The sequence below is a fragment of the Etheostoma spectabile genome, chromosome 14, assembly GCF_008692095.1.
Source record: "Etheostoma spectabile isolate EspeVRDwgs_2016 chromosome 14, UIUC_Espe_1.0, whole genome shotgun sequence".
Classification (NCBI taxonomy): Eukaryota; Metazoa; Chordata; class Actinopteri; order Perciformes; family Percidae; genus Etheostoma; species Etheostoma spectabile.
Window position 1 is genome coordinate 10,281,141 of NC_045746.1, and position 9,921 is coordinate 10,291,061.

The following is a 9,921-nucleotide window of genomic DNA, read 5'->3' on the forward strand; positions in this document are numbered from 1 at the left end:
TCCCCAAAAGGAAACTTTGCCATCATCTAAAAAGAAACATTTCTCTGTTTTTTCCTATCTCTTCAATTTCATTGCTGCACAATGGGATTGTCAAGCAGACAAACTGACCACAACATATATAAAATACAATAAAAAATCCATACTTGGCGCCTGTGTATTGACACAGTATTGTCACTGAAAATATCGCGATACTATGCTGCATCGATTTTTTCCCCCAACCCTAGTAACGGTAGGCAAGCCTTATGGAGACATGAATAACATGATTTCTCTGTGCGCCATCATATAGTGAACATCATATCTCAGATAATCCTCATAACGGCTATATATTCATATCCATGTTAACATGCATCATGTAAACAACATGCTGGCTCCGTCCGTGGGTTTATGGGTACTCGACCCCCAGCTACCAGATCTACAGATCAAGTCATAAAAATGAACAATGTGATGATAGTGGATGGGTTGTTGGGTGAAACAAGGTATTTTTCATGAGAAAATTAGTTCTGCTCCTGCGCATCCTGTGCATTCACGCATTATCATTAGAAAAGTCGCATGTCTCATAGAAAAGAAACGCGTGTGCAGTCTGCCGGCAGAAAAAAATACACACGACAAAGATTGCTTCCATTTGTTCAGTCCAAAGAACACAAATAAAATGAGAGCCATGTTCCGATTTCTAAGGACTGTTTATCTAATCGCGTCTGATTTCCTGCTGAGAGACGAGAGCATGACAGAGGAAGAAGGATGCCGGCCTGAAAACAAGTGCAGTGCCCAAATCGCCTCCCCCCGGATCCATCTTTAAAGTCTTGTGACGAGCCATTAAAACCGGCTCTGGGACAGATGGGAAACACGCGGCCAGATTTAATGGGAGAAGATGCTTTGTACAGCACGGTGGAATAAAAAGCCCTCGTGCATCAGTGCACCCTAACGTCACCAGCAGTGACCTGCCCCGCGGCTCCGAACGAGAGAAAAGAACAGGAGCAGACACGGGCAAAATGAAAAGGCTACAGCAAAAGAAAATGGAAGTAAAAACTGCTATAAATAGAAGCGAAGTTAGTAAAAGAGAACCACAAAAGGGGTGGAGGCAGTTTGTCCTCTTTGTAGTTCTCAACAAAGCTCGCCGAGCTGTGCTGAGCCTCACACACACACACACACACACACAAAAACACACACACACTCTCCCTCGACTTTGAGTTGGGAGCGTTTAGACTCGGGGTCCGTGGCAGGCTCCAGTGCTCGTGTTTCATCCCTTGCAGATGAGAAGGAATGAGGCTTTTGTGTTATGGCGGCACAGCTTAGATGAGTATTACTTAAGCCCACGCGCACAGACAATGCATGACCATAAATAAATTAGAACCATCTCGCCGTGCTTCTCGGAATTAAAAAGTGCGGGAGAAAGACGCTGAGAAGCCGAGGGGGAGAGGCGATGCAAGAGAAAATATATATATATATATTAAAAGGGAGGGATGGAGAAAGAGAGAGAGAGACAGCGAGCTAGGGAGGGGGTAAGTAGGCAGCTCCTGGCGAAGACAGAGACGTAGCACATCTCACATCGAAGGCCAAGGCCGAAGACTCCGTCAGACTGCTAACGAGATTCTGTCTCTAGCTTCTTCTCTCTTTTCGCAGTACATCCTAGTTGGCACATCCTCCCATGCTCTCACTCCATCCTCCTCCTGCTTCAGACTTTATTTTCTCCCTGTTTCGCAGCAGGTTTTCTCTGGTTCCACTAGGAAAAAAAGCCTGCTAATACGGAACAACCGTTTCATTGGCTTTGTTGTTATGATGGTGGATTGTTTTTGGTGCTAGGGCTAATTAAGTATTAATACTTAAAGCTATAGTTTCTGTTGCCCCCACGAGGAATTCTAAGTAATGACATCAACACTGTGGGCGCGTCCACATGATACAAGCCTTCAGTGATGGCGCACAGCCCCCACTTCACAGTTGCTAGTAGCCAAGGAGGACACGGAGGATTAAAAAACATGATGGACTCGAGTTGCTGAACGTGAAAGTTGCCACAATCTAATTGAATTGTAACGGACTTTATTAATATTAAAAAGCTACGCACTATATTACATTACGATGATATGGACCATCTCTGTGCCATAAAGACTTGAGATAGTTTTTTATAGTATATTTTTAGATAGTTAATGATGTTATTGATTTTAATATTGTGCAGGAAAAAAAGGATGGGAGGCCTGTGCTTTACATTTGTTCATTTAACATTTTCTATATATATATATTGCCCAACTCTAGCTGACACCATGGAACACTGTGTGGAATCACATGTAATCTGAATGGTTATGTTATGTTGTTATGAGGGGATCGGATATGGATATGTCTATCCTTTTTGTGTTTTATTTTTATTTCTGTGCACACGGGTGATAATATGTATATAAAATACAGAAATGGATAATACATTTTGTACAAATTGATAACATCCTCGGGGACCTGGGAGTAAAATACAATGTAAAAACGGTAGGTGTAATAAGATAATGCTTCAATTTACACCTTTTCAATCAGTATTGATCATATTAGAGTTAAGATGACACTGCATGAACTAAGGTGACACTTTATTTATTTTTTACCATCTATGTTATGTACGTAATGCTGTGTTTTGATGTGATTGATGGAAATAAACTGAAATAAAAGTTCATCGATTAAGTGACCAGAGAGATGAACTGAGCGCACCACTCAGGACACGTGAGAATGGATGAGGATTGATGGAGCAGCATCTGGGTCTTTTAACTAAATACTACATCCAGCACATGTTCTACAACCATAAGCACACAGCTGGTATTGATTAACGATTCTTATTTGACCTTTGTGTGCGCTCATAAATATTGGTTAACGGTAAATGGGGAGAGAGAGAGAGAGAGGGAGAAACGTAACCTGAGGGGTTTAAGACCCTTGCACTGAAAAGGTGGCTGTTGGAACACAGTGAATTTAGTACACCAGAAAGACACGCAACTGGATCGATGAGTCTCGGGGGTTAGACTTACAGCACTTAAAACCGCTATTGATCCGTGTGCCTTGTTACGGAACGGCACCGGAGGCTGGACCCAAATGCAGAGAGAGCAGGCGAAGAATGTCGAGCTTAAGTACAAACCGACAAGCAGCAGGCAAAATCCAAAATACGGGAACCCCATCGCCTACCAAGAGCCTGGGTTTGGGTCTGGGCCTGGGTCTGTCCCAGGTTTCTTCCTAAAAGGAGTTTTTCCTCGCCACTGTCGCACTGTTTGTCATGGTTTGGGGTTTTGGTTGGGATTATTTTTCCCTTTCTTTGGCCTCCTTGTGTTTTTGTCTTAGTTTTCTCCCTGGTCTTGTGTTGCTGGTCCCCCGGCAAGTGTCTGTTTGTCCTACTTCCTGTTTTATGTTGGTAGTCTGGTTTCCTGTTCTGTCTCGTCTTGCCGAGCTTTACGTTTGTCTGTCTGATTGCCCAGCCCCGCCCTGATGTGACTCACCTGACGTCTCACCTGTTCCCTGTTATCTCGTCACCTCTTGTACTTGACCTCTTGTGTTCCCTTTGTCCAGTGCTGTAGCGCTTTTTCCTGTTTCCATGACGCCTAGTTTGTCTGTCTTGTGAGTTTTCACAGTCTGCGTTATCCTACCAGTGTTCCTGCCATCCCGTGTACGTTTTCCCTGTTCGTGCGCCACCTTCCCCTGTGCCTGTTTCGGACCTTTGTTTGGATTTTAGCTCAGACCTTCCCTTTCGTTCCCTGTGTTTTGAACTATGGTTGAATAAAACCTCCTGTATCCCTGGTCCTGCCTGCCTCCTCGTCTCTGCACTTGGGTCCTCATCCACCCCCACCTAACGCTGTTGGGTCCTCATCTACCCCCACCTAACGCTGTTGCTTGTTCTGGAGGGAACTACTAATACTGCTGGGTTCTTGCAAATTCTGGAGTGTGGTCTAGACCTACTCTATCTGTAAAGTGTCTCGAGATAACTCTTGTTATGAATTGATGCTATGAATAAAATTGAAGTGAATTGGAAGAATTCCCCCCAAAAAAGCAATAACCGGAATATAAAACAGGGTAGACGACACACACTGTGACACAAAACAGTACGACAATGATCTGACAACATACGAGGGGAACACAATTACAGAGGGTAACTAGGTAACAAGAGGCAGGTGACACAAGGGCTGGGAGACAGGTGGAAGACGTCAGCCAATCACAAGGGCGGGAAAACTAAGCCAGGAAGTACAACTAAACAAGACGGTAAAGAAAACAAGACTATCACAATAAAACAGGAAACAGAATATATGCAAGACATGACTGAAAATAGCACAATCACAAGAAATGACAGGAAAAAAGACAGGAAAACAGACTGTCACAATAAGACAAGACAAAACACCCAAACCATAACATGTCTTTTGTCTTGCATCATTCACAATGACCCCTGTCCTAAGTCTCTGGGGGGAATAAAGAATCAGAACCAGAATCAAAATCAGCTTTATTTGCCAGGTATGAGGACACATGCGAGAAATTAGTCTTTGGAGCATCGTTACTCACACTGTGCTTACACACACAAAAACAACCAAAACAAAAATATACACACTCATATATACCCAATATATACATTCTCTAAACAGAAACAATATAGAGGCATGAGTGCAATGAAGAGTTCAATGAAATTATTTAAATGTGGAGCATAGTGCAAAGGATACTGGGATAAATAGTATTATGTTATTATATTACAACATGAACAGTATGAACATACAAACAGTTATGTATTAGGAAATGAGAATGATGAATAAATAAAAAATAATAAGTGGTTAATAATAATAAGGTGCTGTAGAGACAGTGTTGCTGGGTTATGGACCGGAATTGAACATGGCACTGTGGGTCAGAAGTCAGCGGTTCATCAGAGAGATGGCTTGTGGGTAGAAACTGTTCCCGAGTCTGTTGGTTTGGTAATGTTGTGTACGGTGGGACCCAGAACACAGAGATACAATGCAGGATAACGTAAAGTGGGTTTATTAGTAGTAGTAGTAGATCCAATGGAACAGATGACAGGTCGGAGGGATGGTGGAAGGCAGCTGGAGGTTCTGTGTGGAGAGGCAGAGAAGACAAGGTGAGCACAGGCGACAAACACGGGAGCAAAATCAGACGTACGCAGACTGTTAGCCAAGTTACCACGGATGAGCAAGTAACAATCTGGCGCCGATGAGGTGATTAGCCCGGGCTTAAGAATGGCAGGAGTTGATGAGATGATGGGAGACAGCTGAGCGGATAATGAGCAGGTGATGGTAGCCACGCCCCCCTAGGAAGGAATGCCCTCACAGCCAGCCAGAGAGACACAGCAATACAGAGGTGAAGTTGGCCAAAGGTTGGGGGAGGACAGCAGCCCACAACAGGTAAAGCTCGAAGAACAACTTGCTGGTGAAGATTCGTCCAATAAGAAAACAGTTGGATCCCATGTTTTTTGTCTTGTTGCCAAGGGCAGTGGGGGAGTAAGAAGAAAGTGTTAAACAGTGCAACAGAAAGAAATAAGGTTGCCAAATTAAATCTTTCAGGCTGATTCCAGAGAAGGTCATGTGGATTTCACCAGTGCTTTGACAACAGTTTGCTATGAATACTCTGTAATAGAGTATAATAAGGTGTTTTACCGCAATAACGCTCCTAGGTGACCAATAACATTTTGGCTTCATTCAAAACTGCCAACTGTTGTTGATCAGTAAAGAAAATCTCCAGGCTGCATCGCTCCAGTCTGACTCTCCTACTGTGTCCCTACTGTGTCCCACAATGCAAAGCACTGGAACAGACAGCGGTAGAACAGTGTAGGTAAAAGGGTAAAATGACTAATTTTTTCAATGGGGTCTGGTGGCTTTGAAGATAGATAACAGCTTCAGTTCCCTTGTCGGAAATGGCTGTCTAAGGGTATTCTAAATATAGAATACTCTTGAAGAGATACTTTAAATCCGCGTGTCATGGCACCTGTCAGTTTGTGAGTCGTTTCTGTTGTCTTCTCAGATGTGGAGTGGTAATTATTGTGCAAAGGAATTTCATGTCATAGCCATTGCACTGTATATGGTTATTTTATCACGGCTATGATGCAATCAGATTGCTTGATTTGAGCTAGCCAGAGCTGGTTAGACCATGGGTCTCAAACTCGCGGCCCGGGGGCTAATTGTGGCCCGCGGGATGATATTTTGTGGCCCCCTACTTGACATCAAAGTTAAGTGTTAGTGCGGCCCGCGCGTTCTGAAACTTTTTGTCATTGCGCTTGTCACTTATGGGCTACCGTAGTAGTCTCCTGACAGCGGCGTGACGGTTGTCAAGCTAGCTAGTACTCTTTGCGGCAAATGCCTGAGGTTTGACAATGTGATGTCTGTTGTTGTGAAATACCAAACATATCAGATCTAGGGGCTTAAAGCACCGGCAGTTCCGCGCCCTGTTTGGAGGAAATAGCTTCTTTTTTTTTGGAAAACTTGATGGCCCACGCAAACCCAGACTCTACTTCCAGCGGCCCCCAAGTAAGTTGAGTTTGAGACCATACCATACCATACAACTTATTTGTTAAGCACTTTACAACAACCAAAGTTGACCAAAGTGCTGTACAGAAAATAAACAAACATATTTATAATTAATAACAAACAATTAAAAACACACAAAGTAGCAAATAGAACAAGTAAAAGAGTCGACATCTTACGTGTCAAAGCCAAGAGAAAAGATGGGTTTTAAGAGGGTTTAAAAACAGATAAAGAAGAGGCCTGTTTACATGCAAAGGCAGACATTCCATAGTCTAGGGGCAGACACAGCAAAGGCGGTCCCTCTGAGCTTACGCTTAGTTTTAGCACAGTCAGGAGCAGCTGATCATCTGACCTGAGAGCGCGGACGGGTTTATAAGGGTGTGAAGCTCAAGCAGAGAGGTATGGGGGGGCAAGACCATTTAGTGATTTAAAAGCAAAATACAGAATTTTAAATGGATCCTAAATTGAATAGGAAGCCAGTGTAGTGAAGCTAAAATCGGGGAGATGCTCATGTTTAGTGTGCCCGTTTAAAAGAACGTGCTGCTGCATTTTGTATCATCTGGAGAGGGTGATGGAGGACCCACTAACCCCACATAAAGTGAATTACAGTAGTCCAGCGTAGTTATAAAGGCATGGATTGCAGTTTCAATGTTGCCTGACAAAATTGGCTTTATTTGGCCAGTTGCCTCAAATGAAAGAAGCGATTTGACAACTGCTTTGATTTGATTGTCAAATTTAGCTCAGGGTCCACTTTAACTCCTAGGTTTGTATGTTAGATTTAATATAGGGTGCCAAGGAGCCCAAATCTACAGGCAGGGTCCCAGTGGTGCCTCCAAAAACCATCTGTTTTTTTATCATTGAAACTTAAAAACTGAGACCCCTGGGTTAGACCATGGAGATGCAAGGAACATGCACTAGTCCACACAGGACCTTCTTCCTGTATTTGCTTTCTTGCTCCCGTCCCGGACACATCCGACCAAAAAGATGAGTAAATGTTCCTGCTGATTTTTGCATTGGCACATTTTGGTACGCTTGGATTTTTCCAATGTGTAAAATGAAACCATCCAAGGGGAAATCGCTCATCAACTCATCAACTGATTTAGACAAGAGCAAACGAGCTATAGGCGCAAAAAACGCCCTTAGTAAGTTATGAAGTTCACAACTTGGACAGCTTTTCCGAGGTGTTTCGTGACAAATGTTCCCAATCACATACCAGTTATTGTGTCATCCCCATTGTTGAAAAGGTAGGCCCAATGTGAAAAGCAATTGCCTGTGCACACACAGCGCTGAATGTAAATTTGCACATGCTACAGAGACAATTACCATCACAGCAGCGTTGGTCCAATGCTGAGCATTCAGTACACTCAGGCATACAGAACAGGCTTCACCTGCTTCGGCGTGTTGTGATGTTGGCTGCATGGGAGCAGTTGTGTGTGTGTGGTGTGTGTTTGTCGCTGACAGAGCAGCCCTTGCGTCTGACCAGCTGACAGGGACTGTTTAATTCAACTCCCACTATCATCTCGGTCAACAGCACCAGGACGCCGCCTTTCAGCACCATTACACACACTAATGGAACTGCATGTAATATATCCTCCCTACGCAAAGCTTTCAGTCTCCCCCCCCACACGTAGAATTATCACTCCACCTTCCTTCCCTCCTTTTTACCTGCCTCACTGATCCCCTCCCCCCCCTCCCCCTTTCACACGTCTCCTTGTGTCCCGGTTCATCTCTCTCTCCCTGTCTCTTTGTCAGAGAAAAACGCCCACCTATTGTGGTTCCACTCCAAGTGTCGAGTGGGAGAGAAACAAACACTCGCCCAACTTGTTTCCATTCTTCCTGCAGTCTGTACCCTAGCGCTCATCATTTCCAAGTTCAACATCAGACATTAGAGGGCTGACACGGTGCCTGAGGTAAAACAATAAGCGCCGGGTCGCAAGAGGATCTCGAGATGCACTTTAGTTCCTCTGTGGCTCCTCAACCTGTAAGCACTGCTGCCGAGTAGAAGAAACAACAATGCATCCAGATTTTTACCATGACACATAACATGTCTGATAACTTGAAAACAGGCAACTTTGATGTCATATTATATCTATCTTGCCAGTAAAAGTGTCCTTTTCCAAGGACTTAAAACATTTCTTTTTATCAAGACCTATAACTAACCTTGCTGGTTGCTGTTTTAGTCTTCCCTTTTAAAGGTTGTCTCCGTCTTTTTATACTGATTCTACTGCAGAATATCATGCAATTTCATTTGAAGGCTCATCATTTATTATGAAAGGGATTTTTAAGGCTACAGCCAAAGGACTTTATATTATGTTTGTCTGAGCTCTCTAGAATGACATTCAACTAAAGTGCATTCTCAGTATAGTTTCAGAGGGTAAACATATTTTGTCCCCGATTTATACATTTTTGACGCATAACAAGTACGTTTGTATTGAAAGTCCTCGTTTAGGACGGAGGTGCGGGGACAGATGGATGTGACAAACAAATATGACTTATTTAACTCTTGTGTTTTCGTCCCGCCCCATATGCAACTATTTGTTATGCTCGGTCCAAATTTTAAAAAAAATTCTGCACTTTTTTTTTTTATTTGTCACACTTTTTTTCAAATGCTATAAAATGGACTAATACACCTCTGTTCAAAGATATTAGTAAACTGATTATTAACTTTATTTTTTGGACCTTTTGGTTGATAGAAACCCAAATTTCGAAGGGACAAGGTGAATGTGAAGGGAGAAGGGGAAGGTGAAGGGAGAAGGTGAAGGTGAAGGGAGAAGGTGAAGGGAGAAGGTGAAGGGAGAAGGGGAAGGTGACGGGAGAAGGGGAAGGGAGAAGGAGAAGGGGAAGGTGAAGGGAGAAGGGGAAGGGAGAAGGGGAAGGTGAAGGGAGAAGGTGAAGGGAGAAGTTGAAGGGAGAAGGCGAAGGGAGAAGGGGAAGGTGAAGGGAGAAGGTGAAGGGAGAAGTTGAAGGGAGAAGGTCAAGGGTGAAGGTGAAGGGTGAATGTGAAGGGTGAAGGTGAAGGGAGAAGGTGAAGGGAGAAGGTGAAGGGAGAAGGCGAAGGGAGAAGGCAAAGGGTGAAGGTGAAGGGAGAAGGTGAAGGGAGAAGGTGAAGGGAGAAGGTAAAGGGTGAAGGCAAAGGGTGAAGGTGAAGGGTGAAGGTGAAGGTAAAGGGAACAAACCAGAGGAGCTGAAATTAAAAAGTTAGTTAGGAAAAAAACATACACAAATATGTGGCTAATGGAAAATCTGATTGGCTGGTCACTTTTAAAACCTAGTATCCTTGTTGGCCAGTAATAAAAAAAGTGAATTCAAAGGCCTGACTGTAACTTTGAAAAATAAATGTTTCAGTATTTCATATAATAGCTGTTTGGTTTGAGTTTTTGTTATGGTGATCTCAGAATACAACACATAAAAATTGGTCCAATTGGGCAATACACATGTCTGGTCTAGCAGTCAT

At 43.5% G+C, this 9,921-nt stretch overlaps 1 long non-coding RNA gene across 1 annotated transcript in view; it reads right to left on the minus strand.

Annotated features, from left to right (window-relative positions):
- Positions 1-8,944, minus strand: part of LOC116701600 (uncharacterized) — a 15,711-nt gene extending 6,767 nt beyond the window's left edge. The window contains exons 1-2 of the long non-coding RNA XR_004334970.1: positions 8,934-8,944; positions 4,319-4,321 (exon numbers count right to left, since the gene is read on the minus strand). This is a non-coding gene — a long non-coding RNA (uncharacterized LOC116701600). The remainder of the gene's footprint in view (positions 1-4,318; positions 4,322-8,933) is intronic.
- Positions 8,945-9,921: the final 977 nt, after the last annotated feature.